Here is a 12835-nt window from a genome sequence, read left to right as displayed (position 1 = left end):
CACAATGTGAATTTGGTCTCGGCATACCTGCATATAGAGGCAGGTGGGGAGGCTGGTAAATAATGTGGTTGAATTTTAATTCAATTGTTTTTTCTTTATTTGCGCTATATCTTGGCACTTCTTCATGAAAATTCCTCTCCTGTTTATCATGTCATGGAGTACCTGAAACTCAGATCATATTTCCACCACTTTTTCAGAAAAATGACACCAGTTACTGACAAAAGGTGGGAAGGGATCACTTGGCTAAGTACAGCAAATATTTTGTTTCTAACTTTGTCCCACAGCAAGAGGCCATCATAGTTCGTCCAGCAAAATCCCTAAAAACTGTTCCCAGCAATTGCTTCAGGGTCTGGGCTCAGGGAAAATGCTGCCTTGGTGACAGTAAAGGGAAGCACTGGGGAACAGAAGAGAGCAGCTGTGATTGCAGGGCTAAGCCTGGGCCACGAGAAAGTGTGTTTACAATATCCCTGAATTTCTGGATTTTATCAATTCTAGGTACTGCTCTGTAGTCTTCACCTCCTGATTTGGAGCTATAAAGTTTCCTCCAAATCTCGGGCCTTTTCCTCACATTACTATTTCCTTCTATAGATTACTCAGAGTGCTTCCAGTTTTAAGAACAGCAATATTTACATTTGCTGCTGCATACCTCCTTCCAGAGCCTTGTCTTGGGGCTTTTAGGAGTGTGCTTGAGCAAACACGACTCTTTATATAGACTTCAAGAAGAGGTAACTCGAGTAAACACGGTGCAACCTAAAACCTTGAAAGCTAATATTTGGCAAGCTCTTGTGTTCACAACTTTGGAGAGGCTGGCCTCTGGAAATAAAGCAAGAATATCTTCCCCTTAAGAGAAAAAAAAAAAAAAAAAAAGGAAAAAGAAAACCAAGTCAGAGTAGCAAACCCACACCCAGGACTAACACTGGAATGCCTGATTTCATATATTATCCTATGCTGAGAACAAGCATACCCAGATGCTGGTATTATAGAGCCAGGTTTTACAGATGGAGACCCCCCAGGACAAGACTTTCAAGAGGAGTCTTTGTACCTCCCTGATCTGTACGGGCATGTTGCCTCAAGGCTTGTGGAAAAGCTGAATATCCGCACAGCAGAAGTGGGAGGAGTGGAAGCAGCCAGGGACTGATTAACAAAACAAAATTAAACCAAAAAATCCCAACAACCTTCACACCAAAAGAGCCCGAAACTGAGCACTTGACTTGGTGAGGAAGCAGCTGCAAATGTATTGTGGGCTGCAAAGAGTGCCCCAGCTCTAACAACTTTGCTCCCAATAAGTTAATTCAGGTCTCTCACAGCTCTAGCAGGTACTCTGGGAAAGGCTGCATCTCTAAAGGCAGCCCTGAGCTTTCTGAAAACTCTCTTGATTTCACTGCTCTTCATGTTAGCCTGCTCCTGCAGCAAAGCTCCCAATTCCATGGATTAGGAATAAGGAGGGAGAATCCCACATAAGCAATGCTCAAACATTTCTTTCCTCTTCCAGACAAAGTAATTCAAAGATCAGCATCGTCTCCCACGTTTGGACATGAAAACTAAGGCACAGAGCTGGGGATGGGCTGTGCCAAGCAGGCTGGCCAACAGTTTGATTAGCAGATCTTTCCAGATTACGTTAGCTTTGCATCAACCTGGCCCCACAGTAACTTTGAGAAGCAGCAAAGCCCAGTTACCATCCTTCTGCCGCTGCTTCCAAACTCCTCAGCAGAAAAGGAACACAAAGATCATTTTCCCAGGAGGATACTGATAGCAGGATAGAAATTACACAGTAAACACAATTCTCTTGCTCTATCTGGCTCTGCGTAGAAACCAAAGGGGTCAATCTGCAAAACAGCTGCACTCAGCTCCGTGGAGGTCAAGGGGATTAATTTCTCACACATGCTGGACTGGATATTTATCTGATTTTTTTTCCTGCTCTTCAAGAGACTTCAAAGTCTCTTGAAGAGCAGGAAAAAGAGAGATTTTGAGACAGTTCCAGCTTCCCCATGTCTGTTTAGGAGCCACTCTCAGGTTGCAGGTGGTCCTTGCTGCAGTGAATGACACTTCCACGGGGATGCTGTCTGTGAGCTACCCCAGCCAAGAGCACAGAGCACACTCTTGAGGTCTACACCAGGGCAACACAAACTATCGCAATGCCACATCTTTGACAGGCTCTCCAGGGACCTTCACAGATGTTTTGGAAGCTATTTTGCAGCAACAGCTTCATTAGAAGAACTCAGCAGGAACTCCCATCTCCCTTCTCCTTGCAGCCGCCCCCTGCCACATTATAACAATGGAAAGCCTTAATTTTCTTTGTGGAATCTGTGTCAGGAAGGGATGAAGAGATGATCATATGGGAGCACTGCTAAGAATCCCATGTGTAGGCAGTTGTTTGCAGCACTCACTGTCACTCCCCAGAGCCACCAGCTTTGGTAAGTGAGAAGTGATCTCCCGCATCACAGACAACCCCACACCATTTTTCATTTGGGCCCTGGAGATAATGGTAGCAACAACCCCGCTCACGAGCAGAGGCTTTAATGCTTTTTTTTTAATGCTTTAATGCCATAAGGAAGCACGGCAGCAATGAGGAAAAAAAAAAAAAAATCTCTGTGCATGCAGGTATTTGGTTAAGCACAAAAAGATCCTGGCATCTCTCCAGCCCAAATTGCTCTTTCCTTTGATGCTGGATTCCATCTACCTCATGTAATGGCCCATTGGTTTGGCTGTCAGCAAGAACTGGACCTGAGGCACATACCTCTGGAGGTAGTTGACTAATCCAATTAAGTGGAAGCAACAGAAAGTTGAGATCCCTCTTGTATTCCAGACATGAGCGGAAAAGAGGCATAAACAAGGGATTTTTATTTACCGAAAGAAGTTAACTCAAGAGTTTAATTTGGGAAACTTGCCATAGACAATCATGGAAATGATTTTACCATTATAATTAATAACTTTCCTTCAGCTTATCTCCACATGTTTTCATGGTAGCTGGTATCCCTGCTTTGATTTTATAGGAAATCAAAGACAGATGAAATATCCTCTCCAAATTTCTTCTTCCTTCTAGGCCAGTAGCAGAGCCTGGAACAAAGCATGGATCTCAAGAGATACCTGAAAGTTTAGATCCTGCCAGGCTAACCTTCTAATCCACTTTCAAGTTTGTGTTCAGACAAGCTCCTCAGAAGCTGTTAAAAAAACCCCAAAGAATTTCTGAACTACGTCACTTATCCATACTTCTTCTGATGCAATTCCTTTTTGCAGACCAATTTGCTGTCTATTTTCCCCCCATCTTTCTTCCTGCAATTATTTCAAAGCCGCCTACATTGTGCCTGTTTCATGGTGAACTGGATTTTCTTCGCTGGCCTCACTCCTTCCCTAAGCAACAGCCAAGCTCCAAATGCGCTCCCGAGCTCAGGTTTGCAGAATCACAGAATGGTTTGGACTGGAATGGACCTTAAATCTCATTCTCCCCCCTGCCATAGGCAGGGACAGCTTCTCTGGGTTGTATCTGCTAGGAGCAGTGATTGACTCTGAAAAAACTTAAAGGACAGTACCAGTATCTGCTTTTCTTTTTATGTCTTTTTTTTCCCATTTCGTTGTATGCAAGTTTTCGTTGATACACTTGAATTTTTGTCTGCCAATTCCTTCTGGCAACTCTAGGTCCAGTTTCCCTCCTCCTCCAGGCACTGGGAAGGATTACAGGAACTGGTTGACCGCCAGAGCAAGATGCATTGCAGAGCAGGTTCCCAAAGAGTGTCCTAACTCCAGCTGCAATGGGAGCTGACCTCTCCTCTGCATCCTAATGGAAAATGCTGGGAGCACCAGGAAACACCAAAGCAGACCTTGAACTACCAGATTTTTCTCAAGATTTCTTTATAGGTCAGAAGAAAACTAATGTCCTAAAATATCACACGGCCTCACTGCCCCCTTGGGGACAACAGCATTTCAAGAAAGAGCTAGTTCACCTCAAACATAACCACAGCTACCTCTGTCACAGCCTACCCCCAAAACTCCTGTGCTAGAGTTCACTGTCACCAGATTTTCAACAAATTGAACTTTTTTTGCCTCCCACAAAAGACATCCCAGCAGCTTTGGGGCTTGACAATTCACACTCTCTCTATAAGATAACTAGTACAGCTCCTGTGTGTTTGCAGGCTTGTTAAAAGACTTATCAAACTTGAGTGAAGCTTCACCATAGGAAAAATAGATCTTTATATCAGTAAAAGCTTCATTTCAGATCAATAACCAGTAACAAGAGGCCAGAACAGGAAGTCTCTTTCAACAGGGACTTTTGATAAGTGAAAAAAACTCACATAAATCGATCAGCAAGTTTATGCCTGCACACTTCTGATTCTGCCAGGGGAATCCACAGCCATCACTGCAAATATTGGGCTTGAGCAATCTCCTCCAAAGGATGGGGAGATAAGCAGCAACCACAAAAATCTGCCGACACACACAGGTAATCTGAGAACTAAACAGCCAGCTGCATCTGCAAACTAAATTTTACATTTTCCCCGTGACCTATATTTTGAGATAAACCCCAGAAAATTTGGGGAGGATTCTTCCAGAGGGTTTCTGCAAAAATTCTGTAAGTAATTATTCAATCATACTTGGCCATAACCCTGACGTTTCTGTTCAGAGTTTATGCACACGTAGAAGAGCTGCACACAGAGCAAATTTGAATTTCACATTTTGGATTCTGGGACAAAAGATTCTTAGGAGGAATATCACAAGATTTTCATACGCCCAGCCTTTCTCTCAATATTTAAAGGAGGAAAACTGGGCATAGGGTTGGGAATAGCTGATGAATTTTCTGCAGACTTGTCCTGCACTCACTCCTCCAAACAATTTAAAATTTATTTGCCTCAAAAAAATTTAAAATATAAGCCTTAGTTTGAGTAAAAGATTTTCTGTGGAATTTTTGGGGTCTAGGCAATCATCCCTTAATAGAAACTATTCCAGCACAGAAGGAATAGTTGACATTTCTGCATCAGGAGCAGCTACCACTGCATGGGGGCAGAGCGTGCCTGACTTTGCTGAAATGTTCAAACTTCCCTGAAAAATTACACTGGAAGCCCCCAGCTGTATCTCTGAGCTCACCTTTCACACTCAAAATCCATTCTCTCCAGCAATCCCAGCTCCCTGAGAATGACTTGCTTTCTGGGTTGGGATTACCCTTATTGACCAAAATTTTGTTGAGCCAGTTATGGGGATATTGCTCATTAAAGAATTTGTTTAGAGATATGAGAAATAATCTCCTTTTCATTTGTTTTTAAGTGGATCCAACACAACATAAAGCCAAGCTCTTTTCTGTGGCTGAAACCAGCCAGCACAGGTAGCCAGGATGTGCTGGCAGGCAGCAGATCCCCACTCAGTAAATACACATTACTCACCTCACAGCAGCCAAGAAACCCAACTCCTCATTTCACCTTTCAAGCACTAATTAATGGCAACAGCGTGAAAATGTAATCTGTGATCCCTCTATAAGCTGTCAAGTGTTTACAGAGGGGGAAAAGGAAAGTTTTAACAGAGCTGAGCAAAGGCAGCTCATGCTCCACACCCAAATTTCTGCTCAGCTCCACAAAAATCTGCTTTTATTTCATTTAGATCATCACTATGTGTTTTCACCAGAAATGTCTTGGTGGGAAGTAAAGGACAGCTAGAGTGCAATAGGAATGAGCTCTAAAACTTTCAGGTTTCATAGATCCCTTCCTTTGGATGAGCCATCTCAGTGCCTTTGTTTTTTCTGCCTGCACAGCCTGAAGGGGGAAAGTCATTGAAAATTCAAGAGAGGAGGAAAAAAATAGTTCTGGCCTTGCTTTTCCCACAAACAGCTGTGCCAATGCATCCCTGCCTGGTCCAATTCTCAGCAGACAGGGATTTGCAGCAGACAAATCCCCTCTGCTCTGGCACTTCATTGGCAGCATCATCAGGACTCTGAGCCTGAGGAACAAGCCATCCCAATTAAACACTGTCACCCCTGGAGAGATTTCTTTCTTTGAAGGGAGAAAACAGGCTCCAATTCCCCTGGCAGCAAAGCTGCCATCATTGCCACACATAAACAGTCAGCCTTCTTCTCTGCAAGTGCCAGCTTTGCCCCTATGCACTCAAAATCCAGCTTTTTTTCCTCTTATCCTGTCATGACAGCTCACTGCCAGTAGCACTTTATCTCATCCCATTTTATGGGTCACATGTGCAACACTGTCTTGCTCAAATTATGAAGGCACAAACACCACCTGCCACTGGTTTGTGGGTTGTTAATCTGCCTTATCTGTGCTCAGGTAATCCACGTGCCATTTTCTAAGTGCCAAAATACCATGATTTCTATTTTTTTTTCCCCCAAAACTCCATATTCTGAAATCTTGTGGTTATGAGAACGCTGGGTTTGATTTAAAATAACAGCAGAATCAGCAAATTACAGAAATTACTTTTAGTCAAGTGAGTGACCCTGTGCTAAAACTAAAAAATAATTAAGGCAAGAGTCAAAAGGAAGAATTGGGGAGAAAAATAAACAGCACCACCAGAATAGTATGTACTGTAGTCCAAACTACAAGGGCAATAATAAAATCCAGAGACAAGGTACTTCAGCCCAAGGTTAATTCCCAGGGAAGTTTCCAAATTGCATTTGCGTTACATTCATATCAGCACAGCTCCTCTGAGGGTTGGAATGGTATCACTGAAGGCCACAGGATCAGGCCCTGAAGGAAAAATAAATAGTATTTAACTGCTCAGAATTCCACTTCTTTTCCTCTGCCTGGATTTCCTATGACTTTTATCTGGGATCAGTGCAATGTACCCTGATTTCCAGAAATGTGCATTGGACACCCAATACATGCATTTTCTTCAAGGATTTGGTAATATCTTGCCTAGAGAATTTGGGGTCCAACCCTTTTCCATCAGGATCCTCCCACATTCCCTGTGTGCACTTCACTGAATGTGCCTGCAGCATTTTCAGACACCTTTACAGGAACCGGTCCTCCAGCTGAGCACATTTCCAAAAAGGAACAAAGACACATTTACCCAAGCAAAAAGAAATATTTGCAAATGCAGATGATTAAATACAGCCTGCTGTTCATTTTACCTCTGTGGTCTCTGCTAAGTACCATAAATCCTGGTTTCCCTTCGAGACAAATTGTCACATTATAGCCCTGCTATACAGGCATACACACATTCCTTGCTATAAAGAGGAGAGAAATCCATGCCAGATTAGGACATATGGAATCTCTGTTTATGGATAAATCATTTTTAAACCCTCTCTCTCTCTCCCCCTCCATGAGTCATGTGTGAATTGCTTAAAGTGTCCTGTCAACAATAGTTTATTTACATACAGAACTAATTAGCGTTATTCTGGCAGATTGGAGAAGCAGGATTATAGCTGGGAGACATCATCAGATGAGTGATGCCATTTTAGGAAGGTTGGGGAATGGAGGTTTGCAGCTCTCTAGCCCAGAATTTCATAAATTGGCCACCTCCCAAGGATGTCAAGATGAAACTAACTTTTAATATTTCTTCCATTACTGATAATATTAATTCACAATTAAAAGCCTGAGTCCTAATTTGCATTATCTTGATTTTTTTTTTTTTTTTTAATGTACATTTCAGAATAGAGCCTGGTCAGCTTCTTTCCCTTGTAGCCCACTTTCCCAGTTCCGTATCTTAGCACCACAAATTTGAGTTTAGATTTCCAGTACTACAGATCCATTAATAATTTTAAAAAGCTTTAAATGCCCTAAAACATTTATATTCTCTATTTGAAGATTATTTAAAGTCAGCAACTAAATTTTAAACTAAATTAAATTTATATAGCCTCTTTATGTTACTGAGCATGGTACATACAGCTACTCTGGGACTTGCATGGACCTTTCAACATTAATAAGTGGAACAAGATAATTACATGCTCCAGTAGCTCTTAGGGGTCTAGAAGTTATCACCACATAACCTGCTCTCTAATGCAGGAAGAAATCATCTGTGCTAAAGCTGGGGGTATAACTCAAGAAATTTCCATAAATATATAAACACTGTGAAATGAATTCATGTGAGGCACAGGCATTTCATTTCAGAGCCGCTAATGTGTTTGCCCTTTAATTTGTCAGGAATGTTCGCTTTGATTTGCTCCATTTACCTCAGGAGGATGTTCAACAGCAAAACAGTCAAAACTGCAAAATTAATCTAAAGAAGGGCATCTTAGGTAAGTGCTGCTGAATTTGCTCCAAAGGGTCCGTGCTCAGATGTCTGCCCATCTAGAATGGCCAAATGCAGAAGGAGCACAGGCCAGGAGCTGCCTTGAGCTCTGGAGAGGATCTCTCATTCCACACACACACTTGATTGATGGAGATGCCTCCTTTGCTCCACAAAGAGAGGATCCCCTCTTCCATACTTCTTTTTGGGGGTCACTCCCCAGGCAGACCCCCTGCTCCCAAATCACTGCCTCCCTTCTGGGGCTGGACCCCCGCACCAGCTGTGACAAAGGACGTTAGCACTCTCAGAACGCTCTGGAAAAACTTTCACATTATTTGGAATTTTAGTTGATAAGTGCTTTCTGGCTGGGTCCAGATTTCCCTGGGATTATTTCCAGCAATACTCAGACTGTGATGGACAAGTTTTCCCTGCAGAGCTTGGCAAACCTCCCTCCACAGGCTCTGTGAGAGGGCACAGCCTCCCTGCCCTGGGTTGGAGCCCCACAGCTCCCTGGGATCAACAGGCAGCTGCCTTCTAGGCCAGGAAGGAGCCCTTTGCTGGGAGATGCTTCACTTGTCCCCACAAGGGATCAAAGAGTGACTCCTCAAGCCTCCTGCACCCCTTTGGATGGTCAAAGGCCCCTACAAGACACGTGAGCTCTTCAGCTCTGCAGGCACCGGCACAGTCACGACGTGACAGACTCGGCTTGCTTTCTGTCACCCTTGGGTCTCCTGTGGCTTTCCCTCAGCCCCTGGCTCAGGGGGGTTGCAGGGGAGCTGCCAGGGCCCCACACACCCAGCCTGTGCAGGCAGGTCCACACAGCTGACTTGGGAGCATCACCCAACCCTGGCACAGGATCAGGGGCTGGGAAAGCAGAAAGCGTGGCCAAGGTTAGGAACAAGCAAGTGGAAACCCGCACAGCCTTGGGCATCTAGAAATGGTCTGAAGAGGTATTAGATAAGCACAGGGTGTTTTTTGCCATCTGAGCAACTTCTCTGTTTCTATTTGGAGCAGCTGTTTACATTTTGGGGTGTTTTGTTTGATGGTTTGAGGGGTTTTTTTTGCAAGCATGTTCCTAACATTTCCCCTTGTGATTTTTCCAGTTTCTGACCATTTTTAATGGTTAACAACAGCTGAGCAATTATGAGATTTGGACCTGGAGAAGTTGCATTGCTCAAAAGCCAAAAGAGGAAGTTTTAGTCTTGTTAAGAGCTGAACTTGGTACCAGGGGAGGACAGAGCCCATTCCAGCACCACAAATATTTCAGTGGGAATCACAGGGCTTTTGCCTCAGTGAAAGAGGACTGACACACAAGACCTGGCCTGGAAAAAAGAGGAAAGAATACTGGGAAGAGCACCACCTGTCCTTACTCACCAGCTTTGGGATCTAGAAGATGATGCTGCCTTTGGGGATGGGAATGAGTGTGAAGAAAATGGAAGCAGATACTGGGGGCCTCAAGAAAATGTTTCCAAAGCCTGCCAGGTGAGATTTCCACACAAGTTGATAGAAATAAATGCTCTTAAAAGGTTCCTTCACAGCACCACCCCACAGATCCATTTGGAATGGCAGCCCCTCAGATTCTCCCTCCCAAAGGGAGATGCCAGCACTGCCCAGCAGCCAGATCTGCCCTGCAGGTACGAGGCAGATGTGCTGGGCTGGGCTCCCAGCAAGGACCACTGCTGTTTGCCTTGCACACTCCCCAAGCTGATATTTGAAACTCCAGCTTCCACTTATTCACATCTTCAGAGAGATACCTTTGTTCCTTTGCTCTTGGCATTTTGATCTCCAAACACTTGAATAAGTAACGTTTTGATTGTGTTAGGATGAGGGCAGCAGGGATCCTCTCCTGTCACTACAGCACATGCACTTAGTACACAAGAGGCTCTCAGCGAGTCAGGTTTCACTCCTGACATTGGGTTTTCTGTGTGAACCATTTATTTTGCTGAGTTGGCATTTATACACCCTCCCCCTTTCACCATTTGAAATCCGAGACAAATATAAGCTTGAAGTCCTGACTTTTTTTCCCCCCCCCCAGAAAGCTAAGCTGGTGTTTATATGTGGCCACCCAAATTCCAGACCGAGCTGCTGAAACCCCATTTCCCTGTTCATAAAGCGTGTAAGGTCTGGCTGGTGCTGGTTCCCACATTCCTGATCCAGGCAAGACGGATTAAAGTCCCTCCCTCACAGCCTGCACCTCTCCTCCATGCATCTAAACTTACAGGGATGAATCGACACAAAGGAAAGTCTGGACAAGTGCAAACTAATTTTTCTGCAAATTTAAGTGCAGGATAACCTCCCCTGCCTGGCTCTCTCCCCATCATCCAGCTGTGCCCATAAACCAGAGCCTGGAGAACCAATGCAGGAGCTGAAGGCAGCTATTAAACCTGCTCCCTGGAGCTTTAACACTTGGAGCAATTTGTAGTGGAATTATTCTCCCAGCTCAGCTCACAAACCACCTCCACACAGGGTTCAGCGCTGGGGTCGAGAAAGCTGCTCTCTGCCAATCCTTCCTCTCCAGAGGAGGGGCTCAGATGGGCACACATCCCCACACTGCCATTCCAGCTGGTGAGGGAGGCCAAGCCCAGCCTCTTCTCCTTCTTGAAACACGTCATTGTTAGTGTTAGCTAATCTGAGAGATATGCCAACCGCCTGGCAAGCAATTCCAGGCAGCATTGCTTGTTTAGGATGGGACTGGGCTCTATGAATCCAAATTAGATTTTTTTTTTTTTTTTTATAACTACCTCAGCCAGGAATTTCTGAAGGTGTGCTAGTCTTGAGGAGGCAGGGAGACAGCAAAACAGGCCACAAGCCTAGAGCTTTATAAGGGTTTGTGTGTGTTACTTTTTTTAGTTATTATCTTGCCTCCGCTTTAGATTCTTTGGGAAACCAGAAACCAGAGTGTATCTGTAAACCAAATTCTCCTTATCACCACAGAACAGAGGCACTGATTTATTTTTCAGCAATGGACTACAGAAACCAGATTGTTTATTGTTTCTTGTTTGTGTTTTTTTCCTCCCTCTCCTCTGGAGGGCCCTCAAACACTTTACTGGTGAGCACTGGAAAAGTGAAAAGAGGAGTCCATCAGTACTTCAGCTCCCCCTTCATTGCCCCCACTGCTCCAGAGGAAACGCAGACTCTCAAGCCTCAGTAATGATCAGAGTTGAACTGGCTGGTTCCTCAGCAAAGCATCGAGCTGTTCTAGAGCCCTGGAGCTTCACTCCATCCCACTTCCACAGCTCTCAGAGGTTCATGTCCACATACCTACACAAAGCATCCCCACAGCTCAACCTTGGCACATGGATGCTCACAAAAAAAAACCCAGGCAGCTGAAGAGCTGTTGTTATTTCTCTCTAGTCCCAGTATTGCCAAGGAAGGGGAATAAATGAGGACTTAGTTGAAATGAGCTGGAACACTTGTTGCTCCATCCCCATGCAAAGCAGCCAACCTGGGAAACGTCTTGCAGCCAAAAAACATAGACCAGGCTTCAGTTCAAGGACTAGAGAGTGGCTCTATCATAGGTGTAGACAATGAACATTATATTTTAGACTCAAAATTACTCACCCTTAACAAAAAATAGCCATTGTCAGCTCCTTCCTGAGAGCGGCTGCCCTGGGAGTGGAGCAGGAGAGCTGATGGTCCCAGCCCTGCAGGCATTCCTCCAGCAAGCACAGCCTACAGGCTGCCTCCCCCAGGCCACCCAAACCCACCTTTAACCAGCTCTGCCTCTCAGATGCTTGATTGCAGTTACCTGGTGCTCTTTGGCCCTTCCCAGGCTGGTGCCATGGGGGTGGGAATCACCAGCACCTCTCCCCACAGGTGGGCAGGTCCAACCATCCTCCACCAGGGCCATGTGCCCCTCCCTGCATAGCAGCAAAGTGCTTTAATCAATTCATGGCTGTCATTTCCCCAAATCCAACCTCAGCCTTTTTGCATTCACATCGTTCCCAGGTGTGTGCCAAGGCAGTAAAATCACACCTACATTTGTTTCCTTCACAATCCACAGCGTCACTGTAGGTGTTTCTCTTAGCTTAAGGAAATCTCTTTGCAAGAAAACCATGTGGAATTGTTAAAGAACTTTGTTCACCAAAAGTAGCATCATAAAATGCAAAGCACCAACCAGGCTCTGAGCAGCTCAGTGCCTTGAAGAAGCAGAAACAGACACAAACCTTGAGCGTGCACACACCAGGGAAAACTGCCCTGAAATTACCCTCTAGGATCTGCCTGTTGAGACAGGGTGAAGGCTCTGTGCACAATGAACTTGCATTTATTTGGAAAGAAATGACAAATGGCTCCATTTGTCTTTTATTCCCCCGTTAACGCTTGAACCTGCGGATTATTATCCCTGCAGTGCCTAAGGCTTGCAGATGAAGTGACCTCTTCATCTGGACAGGATTTCCTTCATTTGGGGAATACCTTTCAGCAGCCCATTCAGCCTTTTCACCCGTACCTTTGACCAAAGTCTTACTTTTCAAGCAATTTTGAAGAGTTTGCCAATTTAGGTCCATAGCTGGGATTTAGCTGCACAGCTCTGGGGCAAGGAGAACTCCTGTGAATGGTGCTTGACAAACAAGAACCACAATCTAATAATTAATTCCATAAGAGTGAGCTGGGACACAAGCTCCGTAAAGAGACAGTCTGAGCTATCATTATTTTGTGCTTTAGCCATTTCTAGCCACCTTGA

The 12835-nt window shown here is 44.7% G+C and overlaps 1 protein-coding gene across 14 annotated transcripts in view; it reads right to left on the bottom strand.

Annotated features, from left to right (window-relative positions):
- The window catches only part of MCTP2 (multiple C2 and transmembrane domain containing 2), a 149819-nt gene extending 137875 nt beyond the window's left edge, over nucleotides 1-11944 (bottom strand). For 10 of the 14 annotated variants that reach the window (XR_009208284.1, XM_040077311.2, XM_058422356.1 and 7 more), the window contains exon 1: nucleotides 11716-11833. The gene's annotated coding sequence lies outside the window, so the exon portion shown is untranslated. Of the gene's footprint in view, nucleotides 1-11715; nucleotides 11834-11902 lie in introns of those variants that run through there. The other 4 variants (XM_058422361.1, XM_058422363.1, XM_058422360.1 and 1 more) reach the window with 3 other exon arrangements.
- Between the last annotated feature and the right edge of the window lie 891 nt (nucleotides 11945-12835).

This window comes from Hirundo rustica, chromosome 13 (assembly GCF_015227805.2).
Source record: "Hirundo rustica isolate bHirRus1 chromosome 13, bHirRus1.pri.v3, whole genome shotgun sequence".
In the NCBI taxonomy this organism is placed as follows: Eukaryota; Metazoa; Chordata; class Aves; order Passeriformes; family Hirundinidae; genus Hirundo; species Hirundo rustica.
This window is presented reverse-complemented; position numbering and strand designations above follow the sequence as displayed.